This window comes from Stenella coeruleoalba, assembly GCF_951394435.1.
Source record: "Stenella coeruleoalba genome assembly, chromosome: 7".
NCBI lineage: Eukaryota > Metazoa > Chordata > Mammalia > Artiodactyla > Delphinidae > Stenella > Stenella coeruleoalba.
Window position 1 is genome coordinate 7877536 of NC_137153.1, and position 13664 is coordinate 7891199.

The following is a 13664-nucleotide window of genomic DNA, read 5'->3' on the forward strand; positions in this document are numbered from 1 at the left end:
ATGAAGACCCTTTGAAGTCATATTGCATGGTACCCATTACACGGGTCTCAACTCTCCAGGTTTAAGGTATTCTTCCTTCAGCTAAAACATGCATGTGGAACCCAGAGTATGATCAACCATGTGATCGGGAGACGTGTTCAAATATGTCTCAGTTTTCGTACCCTGGTACTCGGATGCAACATTCCAGACGCTTTACTAACACTCTCCCGACTTGGAGAGTCAGTCCCTTTAAACTCCTGTTTGGCCCAGTTTGCAATTTCTGCGGAAGATGAACAGGAATAGCGAGAACCAATGAGAGACTAGCTGGAGGTGTCTGGACGGGCAAATTTAACTCTCATTTCCCACCAGGAAGAGGAAATAACCAAAGGCTCAGCGTGCCGTACCGGAACCAGATTAGGGCCTGAAGCCATCCTGCGGTGTTGCGGCCAGCTCACAAGAAAGCGAGTTGAAGAAAGGAGCTCAGGGGCACTGTAATTCACAAACCTGCAGAGTTATAAATGACAGCTATCGTCCAAAAATATACTAAAGTAAGGCTGCCAAGAGGACTTGAAAGCGGGGCAGAATTGCAGGAAACCGATTTCAGGAGGTAGACTGGAATTGCATTGAAAGCATAGGAAAAGAGGCAGAACGTCCACAATGATGCACTTGGCCAAAAAGGGCGTATGCGTTTTTTCCTGAATATATTCAGGAAAAAACGCATACGCCCTTTTTGGCCAAACAAGCAAGCTTGCAAAGGAAATCTGCACTACATTGAAGTCTCAATTCCCCCCAGTCAAAAGGGCCATCTGAAAAAAGTGTAAAATCCAGAAAGGCAGGACAGGCCATGGAGAACTGGGAGCCTTGTTATGCTGATGGGCGGGATGTAAATTGCCAACACACACTCGGGAGAAGTGTATGGTGTTTCCTGAAACATCTAAAAAACAAAGCAACAGAGCCTAGGGCACTTCCACTTATGGTCCTATAGCTTAGGGAAATTAAAATCAAAAAGACACAGCCACCCCAAAGTTTGGGACAGCTCTGTTTACAAGAACCTCGTTTACAGTACAAGTTCAACATCACAGAAAGTGAAAAATGGATAAAGAACTTGTGGTACTTACTTACAAAGCAATATCACTCAGAAATGAAATCTATGTCATCAGGCCCTTAGCAGCACAATGAGTGGATTCAGGTATGATAGTTCTAACTGAAATAAGTCACACATAAAAAGAAACATCATAAGATATCAGTAATACACGGAATGTAAACTTGGCTACACAGGAACTGAATTACAGAACAGAACAGGGTCTCAAATTTAGAAAACCAACTTATTCTTGCTTAAGGGTAAAGGTGAGTTGGGGTGCTGCATAAAACCAGAGATTGAAATGAGCACAGATAAAGTTCCTTAAGCCAAATATGGAATAGACAAGAGCTACTCCTTGCTCAATGAAATGGACTCAACACCGCATATTAAACGCCTAAGAATGTACCTGACTAGTAAGTATCTTAAAACCTATGGATTGCTATGTCTCTGAAAGAGAATCAAGCATGTGTACAGGGGCATAAACGCAGCAGTGATAGGATTGGAGAGGTTCGGTGAGCAAATGAAGACCCTTTGAAGTCATATTGCATGGTACCCATTCCACGGGTTTCAACTACCCAGGTTTAAGGTATTCTTCCTTCAGCTAAAACATGCATGTGGAACCTAGAGTATGATCAACCATGTGATCAGGAGACGTGTTCAAATATGTCTTAGTTTTCGTACCCAGGTACTCGGGTGCAACATTCCAGACGCTTTACTAACACTCTCCCGACTTGGAGAGTCAGTCCCTTTAACCTCCTGTTTGGCCCAGTTTGCAATTTCTGCGAAAGATGAACAGGAATAGGGAGAACCAATGAGAGACTAGCTGGAGGTGTCTGGACGGGCAAATTTAACTCTCATTTCCCACCAGGAAGAGGAATTAACCAAAGGCTCAGCGTGCCGTGCCGGAACCAGATTAGGGCCTGAAGCCATCCTGCGGTGTTGCGGCCAGCTCAAAAGAAAGCGAGTTGAAGAAAGGAGCTCAGGGGCACTGTAATTCACAAACCTGCAGAGTTATAAATGACAGCTATCGTCCAAAAATATACTGAAGTAAGGCTGCCAAGAGGACTTGAAAGCGGAGCAGAATTGCAGGAAACCGATTTCAGGAGGTAGACTGGAATTGCATTGAAAGCATAGGAAAAGAGGCAGAACGTCCACAATGATGCACTTGGCCAAAAAGGGTGTATGCGTTTTTCCTGAGTATATACAGGAAAAAACGCATACGCCCTTTTTGGCCAACCAAGCAAGCTTGCAAAGGAAATCTGCACTACAATGAAGTCTCACTTCCCCCCGGGCAAAAGGGCCATCTGAAAAAAGTGTAAAATCTAGAAAGGCAGGACAGGCCATGGAGAACTGGGAGCCTTGTTATGCTGATGGGCGGGATGTAAATTGCAAACAGACACTCGGGAGAAGTGTATGGTGTTTCCTGAAACATCTAAAAAACAAAGCAACAGAGCCTAGGGCACTTGCACTTATGGTCCTATAGATTAGGGAAATTAAAATCAAAAAGACACAGCCACCCCAAAGTTTGGAACAGCTCTGTTTACAAGAACCTCGTTTACAGTACAAGTTCAACATCGCAGAAAGTGAAAAATGGATAAAGAAGTTGTGGTATTTACTTACAAAGCAATATCACTCAGCAATGTAATCTATGTCATCAGGCCCGTAGCAGCATAATGAGTGGATTCAGGTACGATGATTCTAACTGAAATAAGTCACACAGAAAAAGAAACATCATAAGATATCACTAATACACGGAATGTAAACTTGGCTACACAGGAACTGAATTCCAAAACAGAACAGGGTCTCAAATTTAGAAAACCAACTTATGCTTGCTTAAGGGGAAAGGTGAGTTGGGGTGCTGCATAAAACCAGAGATTGAAATGAGCACAGATAAAGTTCCTTAAGCCAAATATGGAATAGACAAGAGCTACTCCTTGCTCAACGAAATGGACTCAACACCGCATATTAAACGCCTAAGAATGTACCTGACTAGTAAGTATCTTAAAACCTATGGATTGCTATGTCTCCAAAAGAGAATCAAGCGTGTGTACAGGGGCATAAACGCAGCAGTGATAGGATTGGAGAGGTTCGGTGAGCAAATGAAGACCCTTTGAAGTCATATTGCATGGGACCCATTACACGGGTCTCAACTCTGCAGGTTAAAGGTATTCTTCCTTCAGCAAAAACATGCATGTGGAACCCAGAGTATGATCAACCGTGTGAACGGGAGACGTGTTCAAATATGTCTCAGTTTTCCTCCCCTGGTACTCGGGTGCAACATTCCAGACGCTTTACTAACACTCTCCCCACTTGGAGAGTCAGCGCCTTTAACCTCCTGTTTGGCCCAGTTTGCAATTTGTGCGGAAGATGAACAGGAATAGGGAGAACCAATGAGAGACTAGCTGGAGGTGTCTGGACGGGCAAATTTAACTCTCATTTCCCACCAGGAAGAGGAAATAATCAACGGCTCAGCGTGCCGTGCCGGAACCAGATTAGGGCCTTAAGCCATCCTGCGGTGTTGCGGCCAGCTCACAAGAAAGCGAGTTGAAGAAAGGAGCTCAGGGGCACTGTAATTCACAAACCTGCAGAGTTATAAATGACAGCTATCGTCCAAAAATATACTGAAGTAAGGCTGCCGAGAGGACTTGAAAGCGGGGCAGAATTGCAGGAAACCGATTTCAGGAGGTAGACTGGAATTGCATTGAAAGCATAGGAAAAGAGGCAGAACGTCCACAATGATGCACTTGGCCAAAAAGGGCGTATGCGTTTTTTCCTGAATAAAGTGTAAAATCCAGAAAGGCAGGACAGGCCATGGAGAACTGGGAGCCTTGTTATGCTGATGGGCGGGATGTAAATTGCCAACAGACACTCGGGAGAAGTGTATGGTGTTTCCTGAAACATCTAAAAAACAAAGAAACAGAGCCTAGGGCACTTCCACTTATGGTCCTATAGCTTAGGGAAATTAAAATCAAAAAGACACAGCCACCCCAAAGTTTGGGACAGCTCTGTTTACAACAACCTCGTTTACAGTAGAAGTTCAATATCACAGAAAGTGAAAAATGGATAAAGAACTTGTGGTACTTACGTACAATGCAGTATCACTCAGCAATGAAATCTATGTCATCAGGCCCGTAGCAGCATAATGAGTGGATTCAGGTACGATGATTCTAACTGAAATAAGTCACACAGAAAAAGAAACATCATAAGATATCACTAATACACGGAATGTAAACTTGGCTACACAGGAACTGAATTCCAAAACAGAACAGGGTCTCAAATTTAGAAAACCAACTTATGCTTGCTTAAGGGGAAAGGTGAGTTGGGGTGCTGCATAAAACCAGAGATTGAAATGAGCACAGATAAAGTTCCTTAAGCCAAATATGGAATAGACAAGAGCTACTCCTTGCTCAACGAAATGGACTCAACACCCCATATTAAACGCCTAAGAATGTAACTGACTAGTAAGTATCTTAAAACCTATGGATTGCTATGTCTCCGAAAGAGAATCAAGCATGTGTACAGGGGCATAAACGCAGCAGTGATAGGATTGGAGAGGTTCGGTGAGCAAATGAAGACCCTTTGAAGTCATATTGCATGGTACCCATTACACGGGTCTCAACTCTCCAGGTTTAAGGTATTCTTCCTTCAGCTAAAACATGCATGTGGAACCCAGAGTATGATCAACCGTGTGAACGGGAGACGTGTTCAAATATGTCTCAGTTTTCCTCCCCTGGTACTCGGGTGCAACATTCCAGACGATTTACTAACACTCTCCCCACTTGGAGAGTCAGTCCCTTTAACCTCCTGTTTGGCCCAGTTTGCAATTTCTGCGGAAGATGAACAGGAATAGGGAGAACCAATGAGAGACTAGCTGGAGGTGTCTGGACGGCCAAATTTAACTCTCATTTCCCACCAGGAAGAGGAATTAACCAAAAGCTCAGCGTGCCGTGCCGGAACCAGATAAGGGCCTGAAGCCATCCTGCGGTGTTGCGGCCAGCTCACAAGAAAGCGAGTTGAAGAAAGGAGCTGAGGGGCACTGTAATTCACAAACCTGCAGAGTTATAAATGACAGCTATCGTCCAAAAATATACTGAAGTAAGGCTGCCAAGAGGACTTGAAAGCGGGGCAGAATTGCAGGAAACCGATTTCAGGAGGTAGACTGGAATTGCATTGAAAGCATAGGAAAAGAGGCAGAACGTCCACAATGATGCACTTGGCCAAAAAGGGCGTATGCGTTTTTTCCTGAATATATTCAGGAAAAAACGCATACGCCCTTTTTGGCCAACCAAGCAAGCTTGCAAAGGAAATCTGCACTACAATGAAGTCTCACTTCCCCCCGGTCAAAAGGGACATCTGAAAAAAGTGTAAAATCCAGAAAGGCAGGACAGGCCATGGAGAACTGGGAGCCTTGTTATGCTGATGGGCGGGATGTAAATTGCCAACAGACACTCTGGAGAAGTGTATGGTGTTTCCTGAAACATCTAAAAAACAAAGCAACAGAGCCTAGGGCACTTCCACTTATGGTCCTATAGCTTAGGGAAATTAAAATCAAAAAGACACAGCCACCCCAAAGTTTGGGACGCCTCTGTTTACAAGAACCTCGTTTACCGTACAAGTTCAATATCACAGAAAGTGAAAAATGATAAAGAACTTGTGGTACTTACGTACAATGCAGTATCACTCAGCAATGAAATCTATGTCATTAGGCCCGTAGCAGCATAATGAGTGGATTCAGGTACGATGATTCTAACTGAAATAAGTCACACAGAAAAAGAAACATCATAAGATATCACTAATACACGGAATGTAAACTTGGCTACACAGGAACTGAATTCCAAAACAGAACAGGGTCTCAAATTTAGAAAACCAACTTATGCATGCTTAAGGGGAAAGGTGAGTTGGGGTGCTGCATAAAACCAGAGATTGAAATGAGCACAGATAAAGTTCCTTAAGCCAAATATGGAATAGACAAGAGCTACTCCTTGCTCAACGGAATGGACTCAACACCCCATATTAAACGCCTAAGAATGTACCTGACTAGTAAGTATCTTAAAATCTATGGATTGCTATGTCTCCAAAAGAGAATCAAGCGTGTGTACAGGGGCATAAACGCAGCAGTGATAGGATTGGAGAGGTTCGGTGAGCAAATGAAGACCCTTTGAAGTCATATTGCATGGTACCCATTACACGGGTCTCAACTCTCCAGGTTTAAGGTATTCTTCCTTCAGCTAAAACATGCATGTGGAACCCAGAGTATGATCAACCATGTGATCGGGAGACGTGTTCAAATATGTCTCAGTTTTCGTACCCTGGTACTCAGGTGCAACATTCCAGATGCTTTACTAACACTCTCCCAACTTGGAGAGTCAGTCCCTTTAACCTCCTGTTTGGCCCAGTTTGCAATTTGTGCGGAAGATGAACAGGAATAGCGAGAACCAATGAGAGACTAGCTGGAGGTGTCTGAACGGGCAAATTTAACTCTCATTTCCCACCAGGAAGAGGAATTAACCAAAGGCTCAGCGTGCCGTGCCGGAACCAGATTAGGGCCTGAAGCCATCCTGCGGTGTTGCGGCCAGGTCAGAAGAAAGCAAGTTGAAGAAAGGAGCTCAGGGGCACTGTAATGCACAAACCTGCAGAGTTATAAATGACAGCTATCGTCCAAAAATATACTGAAGTAAGGCTGCCGAGAGGACTTGAAAGCGGGGCAGAATTGCAGGAAACCGATTTCAGGAGGTAGACTGGAATTGCATTGAAAGCAGAGGAAAAGAGGCAGAACGTCCACAATGATGCACTTGGCCAAAAAGGGCGTATGCGTTTTTTCCTGAACATATTCAGGAAAAAACGCATACGCCCTTTTTGGCCAAACAAGCAAGCTTGCAAAGGAAATCTGCACTACAATGAAGTCTCACTTCCCCCCGGTCAAAAGGGCCATCTGAAAAAAGTGTAAAATCCAGAAAGGCAGGACAGGTCATGGAGAACTGGGAGCCTTGTTATGCTGATGGGTGGGATGTAAATCGCCAACAGACACTCGGGAGAAGTGTATGGTGTTTCCTGAAACATCTAAAAAACAAAGCAACAGAGCCTAGGGCACTTCCACTTATGGTCCTATAGCTTAGGGAAATTAAAATCAAAAAGAAACAGCCACCCCAAAGTGTGGGACGCCTCTGTTTACAAGAACCTCGTTTACCTTACAAGTTCAATATCACAGAAAGTGAAAAATGGATAAAGAACTTGTGGTACTTACGTACAATGCAGTATCACTCAGCAATGAAATCTATGTCATCAGGCCCGTAGCAGCATAATGAGTGGATTCAGGTACGATGATTCTAACTGAAATAAGTCACACAGAAAAAGAAACATCATAAGATATCACTAATACATGGAATGTAAACTTGGCTACACAGGAACTGAATTACAGAACAGAAAAGGGTCTCAAATTTGGAAAACCAACTTATGCTTGCTTAAGGGTAAAGGTGAGTTGGGGTGCTGCATAAAACCAGAGATTGAAATGAGCACATATAAAGTTCCTTAAGCCAAATATGGAATAGACAAGAGCTACTCCTTGCTCAATGAAATGGACTCAACACCCCTTATTAAACGCCTAAGAATGTACCTGACTAGTAAGTATCTTAAAACCTATGGATTGCTATGTCTCCAAAAGAGAATCAAGCGTGAGTACAGGGGCATCAGGCCCGTAGCATATTAAACGCCTAAGAATGTACCTGACTAGTAAGTATCTTAAAACCTATGGATTGCTATGTCTCCGAAAGAGAATCAAGCGTGTGTACAGGGGCATAAACGCAGCAGTGATAGGATTGGAGAGGTTCGGTGAGCAAGTGAAGACCCTTTGAAGTTATATTGCATGGTACCCATTCCAAGGGTTTCAACTACCCAGGTTTAAGGTATTCTTCCTTCAGCTAAAACATGCATGTGGAACATAGAGTATGATCATCCATGTGATCGGGAGACGTGTTCAAATATGTCTCAGTTTTTGTACCCTGGTACTCGGGTGCAACATTCCAGACACTTTACTAACACTCTACAGACTTGGAGAGTCAGCGCCTTTAACCTCCTGTTTGGCCCAGTTCGCAATTTCTGCGGAAGATGAACAGGAATAGGGAGAACCAATGAGAGACTAGCTGGAGGTGTCTAGACGGGCAAATTTAACTCTCATTTCCCACCAGGAAGAGGAATTAACAAAAGGGTCAGCGTGCCGTGCCGGAACCAGATTAGGGCCTGAAGCCATCCTGCGGTGTTGCGGCCAGGTCACAAGAAAGCGAGTTGAAGAAAGGAGCTCAGGGGCACTGTAATTCACAAACCTGCAGAGTTATAAATGACAGCTATCGTCCAAAAATATACTGAACTAAGGCTGCCAAGAGGACTTGAAAGCGGGGCAGAATTGCAGGAAACCGATTTCAGGAGGTAGACTGGAATTGCATTGAAAGCATAAGAAAAGAGGCAGAACGTCCACAATGATGCACTTGGCCAAAAAGGGCATATGAGTTTTTTCCTGAATATATTCAGGAAAAAACGCATACGCCCTTTTAGGCCAACCAACCAAGCTTGCAAAGGAAATCTGTACTACAATGAAGTCTCACTTCCCCCCGGTCAAAAGGGCCATCTGAAAAAAGTGTAAAATCCAGAAAGGCAGGACAAGCCATGGAGAACTGGGAGCCTTGTTATGCTGATGGGCGGGATGTAAATTGCCAACAGACACTCGGGAGAAGTGTATGGTGTTTCCTGAAACATCTGAAAAACAAAGCAACAGAGCCTAGGGCACTTCCACTTATGGTCCTATAGCTTAGGGAAATTAAAATCAAAAAGACACAGCCAAGCCAAAGTTTGGGACGTCTCTGTTTACAAGAACCTCGTTTACAGTACAATTTCAACATCGCAGAAAGTGAAAAATGGATAAAGAAGTTGTGGTATTTACTTACAAAGCAATATCACTCAGCAATGAAACCTATGTCATCAGGCACTTAGCAGCACAACGAGTGGATTCAGGTATGATGATTCTAACTGAAATAAGTCACACAGAAAAAGAAACATCATAAGATATCACTAATACACGGAATGTAAACTTGGCTACACAGGAACTGAATTCCAAAACAGAACAGGGTCTCAAATTTAGAAAACCAACTTATGCTTGCTTAAGGGGAAAGGTGAGTTGGGGTGCTGCATAAAACCAGAGATTGAAATGAGCACAGATAAAGTTCCTTAAGCCAAATATGGAATAGACAAGAGCTACTCCTTGCTCAACGAAATGGACTCAACACCGCATATTAAACGCCTAAGAATGTACCTGACTAGTAAGTATCTTAAAACCTATGGATTGCTATGTCTCTGAAAGAGACTCAAGCATGTGTACAGGGGCATAAACGCAGCAGTGATAGGATTGGAAAGGTTCGGTGAGCAAATGAAGACCCTTTGAAGTCATATTGCATGGTACCCATTCCACGGGTTTCAACTACCCAGGTTTAAGGTATTCTTCCTTCAGCTAAAACATGCATGTGGAACCTAGAGTATGATCAACCATGTGATGGGGAGACTTGTTCAAATATGTCTCAGTTTTCGTACCCTGGTACTCGGGTGCAACATTCCAGACGCTTTACTAACACTCTCCCGACTTGGAGAGTCAGTCCCTTTAACCTCCTGTTTGGCCCAGTTTGCAATTTCTGCGGAAGATGAACAGGAATAGCGAGAACCAATGACAGACTAGCTGGAGCTGTCTGGACGGGCAAATTTAACTCACATTTCCCACCAGGAAGAGGAATTAACCAAAGGCTCAGCGTGCCGTGCTGGAACAAGATTAGGGCCTGAAGCCATCCTGCGGTGTTGCGTCCAGCTCAAAGGAAAGCGAGTTGAAGAAAGAAGCTCAGGGGCTCTGTATTTCACAAACCTGCAGAGTTATAAATGACAGCTATCGTCCAAAAATATACTGAAGTAAGGCAGCCAAGAGGACTTGAAAGTGGGGCAGAATTGCAGGAAACCGATTTCAGGAGGTAGACTGGAATTGCATTGAAAGCATAGGAAAAGAGGCAGAACGTACACAATGATGCACTTGGCCAAAAAGGGCGTATGCGTTTTTTCCTGAATATATTCAGGAAAAAACGCATACGCCCTTTTTGGACAACCAAGCAAGCTTGCAAAGGAAATCTGCACTACAATGAAGTCTCACTTCCCCCCGGTCAAATGGGCCATCTGAAAAAAGTGTAAAATCCAGAAAGGCAGGACAGGCCATGGAGAACTGGGAGCCTTGTTATGCTGATGGGCGGGATGTAAATTGCCAACAGCCACTCGGGAGAAGTGTATGGTGTTTCCTGAAACATCTAAAAAACAAAGCAACAGAGCCTAGGGCACTTCCACTTATGGTCCTATAGCTTAGGGAAATTAAAATCAAAAAGACACAGCCACCCCAAAGTTTGGGACGCCTCTGTTTACAAGAACCTCGTTTACCGTACAAGTTCAATATTACAGAAAGTGAAAAATGGATAAAGAACTTGTGGTACTTACGTACAATGCAGTATCACTCAGCAATGAAATCTATGTCATCAGGCCCTTAGCAGCACAATGAGTGGATTCAGGTATGATGATTGTAACTGAAATAATTCACACCGAAAAAGAAACATCATAAGATATCAGTAATACACGGAATGTAAACTTGGCTACACAGGAACTGAATTACAGAACAGAACAGGGTCTCAAATTTAGAAAACCAACTTATGCTTGCTTAAGGGGAAAGGTGAGTTGGAGTGCTGCATAAAACCAGAGATTGACATGAGCACAGATAAAGTTCCTTAAGCCAAATATGGAATAGACAAGAGCTACTCCTTGCTCAACGAAATGGACTCAACACCCCATATTAAACGCCGAAGAATGTACCTGACTAGTAAGTATCTTAAAACCTATGGATTGCTATGTCTCTGGAAGAGAATCAAGCATGTGTACAGGGGCATAAACGCAGCAGTGATAGGATTGGAGAGGTTCGGTGAGCAAATGAAGACCCTTTGAAGTCACATTGCATGGTACCCATTCCACGGGTTTCAACTACCCAGTTTTAAGGTATTCTTCCTTCAGCTAAAACATGCGTGTGGAACCTAGAGTATGATCAACCATGAGATGGGGAGACGTGTTCAAATATGTCTCAGTTTTCGTACCCTGGTACTCGGGTGCAACATTCCAGACGCTTTACTAACACTCTCCCGACTTGGAGAGTCAGTCCCTTTAACCTCCGGTTTGGCCCAGTTTGCAATTTCTGCGGAAGATGAACAGGAATAGTGAGAACCAATGAGAGACTAGCTGGAGGTGTCTGGACGGGCAAATTTAACTCTCATTTCCCACCAGGAAGAGGAATTAACCAATGGCTCAGCATGCCGTTCTGGAACCAGATTAGGGCCTGAAGCCATCCTGCGGTGTTGCGGCCAGCTCACAAGAAAGCGAGTTGAAGAAAGGAGCTCAGGGGCACTGTAATTCACAAACCTGCAGAGTTATAAATGACAGCTATCATCCAAAAATATACTGAAGTAAGGCTGCCAAGAGGACTTGAAAGCGGGGCAGAATTGCAGGAAACCGATTTCAGGAGGTAGACTGGAATTGCATTGAAAGCATAGGAAAAGAGGCAGAGCGTCCACAATGGTGAACTTGGGCAAAAAGGGCGTATGCGTTTTTTCCTGAATATATTCCTGAATATATTCAGGAAAAAACGCATACGCCCTTTTTGGCCAACCAAGCAAACTTGCAAAGGAAATCTGCACTACAATGAAGTCTCAATTCCCCCCGGTCAAAAGGGCCATCGAAAAAAGTGTAAAATCCAGAAAGGCAGGACAGGCCATGGAGAACTGGGAGCCTTGTTATGCTGATGGGCGGGATGTAAATTGCCAACAGACACTAGGGAGAAGTGTATGGTGTTTCCTGAAACATCTAAAAAACAAAGCAACAGAGCCTAGGGCACTTCCACTTATGGTCCTATAGCTTAGTTAAATTAAAATCAAAAAGACACAGCCACGCCAAAGTTTGGAACGGCTCTGTTTACAAGAACCTCGTTTACAGTACAAGTTCAACATCGCAGAAAGTGAAAAATGGATAAAGAACTTGTGGTACTTACGTACAATGCAGTATCACTCAGCAATGAAATCTATGTCATCAGGCCCGTAGCAGCATAATGAGTGGATTCAGGTACGATGATTCTAACTGAAATAAGTCACACAGAAAAAGAAACATCATAAGATATCAGTAATACACGGAATGTAAACTTGGCTACACAGGAACTGAATTACAGAACAGAAGAGGGTCTCAAATTTAGAAAACCAACTTATGCTTGCTTAAGGGGAAAGGTGAGTTGGGGTGCTGCATAAAACCAGAGATCGAAATGAGCACAGATAAAGTTCCTTAAGCCAAATATGGAATAGACAAGAGCTACTTCTTGCTCAACAAAATGGACTCAACACCCCATATTAAACGCCTAAGAATGTACCTGACTAGTAAGTATCTTAAAACCTATGGATTGCTATGTCTCCAAAAGAGAATCAAGCGTGTGTACAGGGGCATAAACACAGCAGTGATAGGATTGGAGAGGTTCGGTGAGTAAATGAAGACCCTTTGAAGTCATATTGCATGGTACCCATTCCAAGGGTTTCAACTACCCAGGTCTAAGGTATTCTTCCTTCAGCTAAAACATGCATGTGGAATCCAGAGTATGATCAACCATGTGATCGGGAGACGTGTTCAAATATGTCTCAGTTTTCGTACCCTGGTACTCGGGTGCAACATTCCAGACGCTTTACTCACACTCTCCCGACTTGGAGAGCCAGTCCCTTTAACCTCCTGTTTGGCCAAGTTTGCAATTTCTGCGGAAGATGAACAGGAATAGCGAGAACCAATGAGAGGCTAGCTGGAGGTGTCTGGACGGGCAAATTTAACTCTCATTTCCCACCAGGAAGAGGAATTAACCAAAGGCTCAGCGTGCCGTGCCGGAACCAGATTAGGGCCTGAAGCCATCCTGCGGTGTTGCGGCCAGCTCACAAGAAAGCGAGTTGAAGAAAGGAGCTCAGGGGCACTGTAATTCACAAACATGCAGAGTTATAAATGACAGCTATCGTCCAAAAATATACTGAAGTAAGGCTGCCAAGAGGACTTGAAAGCGGGGCAGAATTGCAGGAAACCGATTTCAGGAGGTAGACTGGAATTGCATTGAAAGCATAGGAAAAGAGGCAGAACGTCCACAATGATGCACTTGGCCAAAAAGGGCGTATGCGTTTTTTCCTGAATATATTCAGGAAAAAACGCATACGCCCTTCTTGGCCAACCAAGCAAGCTTGCAAAGGAAATCTGCACTACAAAGAAGTCTCACTTCCCCCCGGTCAAAAGGGCCATCTGAAAAAAGGGTAAAATCCAGAAAGGCAGGACAGGCCATGGAGAACTGGGAGCCTTGTTATGCTGATGGGCGGGATGTAAATTGCCAACAGACACTCGGGAGAAGTGTATGGAGTTTCCTGAATCATCTAAAAAACAAAGCAACAGAGCCTAGGGCACTTCCACTTATGGTCCTATAGCTTAGGGAAATTAAAATCAAAAAGACACAGCCACCCCAAAGTTTGGGACGCCT

At 43.8% G+C, this 13664-nt stretch overlaps 1 long non-coding RNA gene across 3 annotated transcripts in view; it reads right to left on the minus strand.

The window, feature by feature from the left end:
- LOC307189342 overlaps nt 1-13664 on the minus strand; it is a 417306-nt gene that overhangs the window by 367378 nt on the left and 36264 nt on the right. Inside the window, exon 1 of one of the 3 annotated variants that reach the window (XR_013829154.1) lies at nt 5725-5743. The exons of the other annotated variants lie outside the window; for them this stretch is intronic. This is a non-coding gene — a long non-coding RNA (uncharacterized lncRNA). Of the gene's footprint in view, nt 1-5724; nt 5744-13664 lie in introns of those variants that run through there. 3 annotated transcript variants of the gene reach the window in all.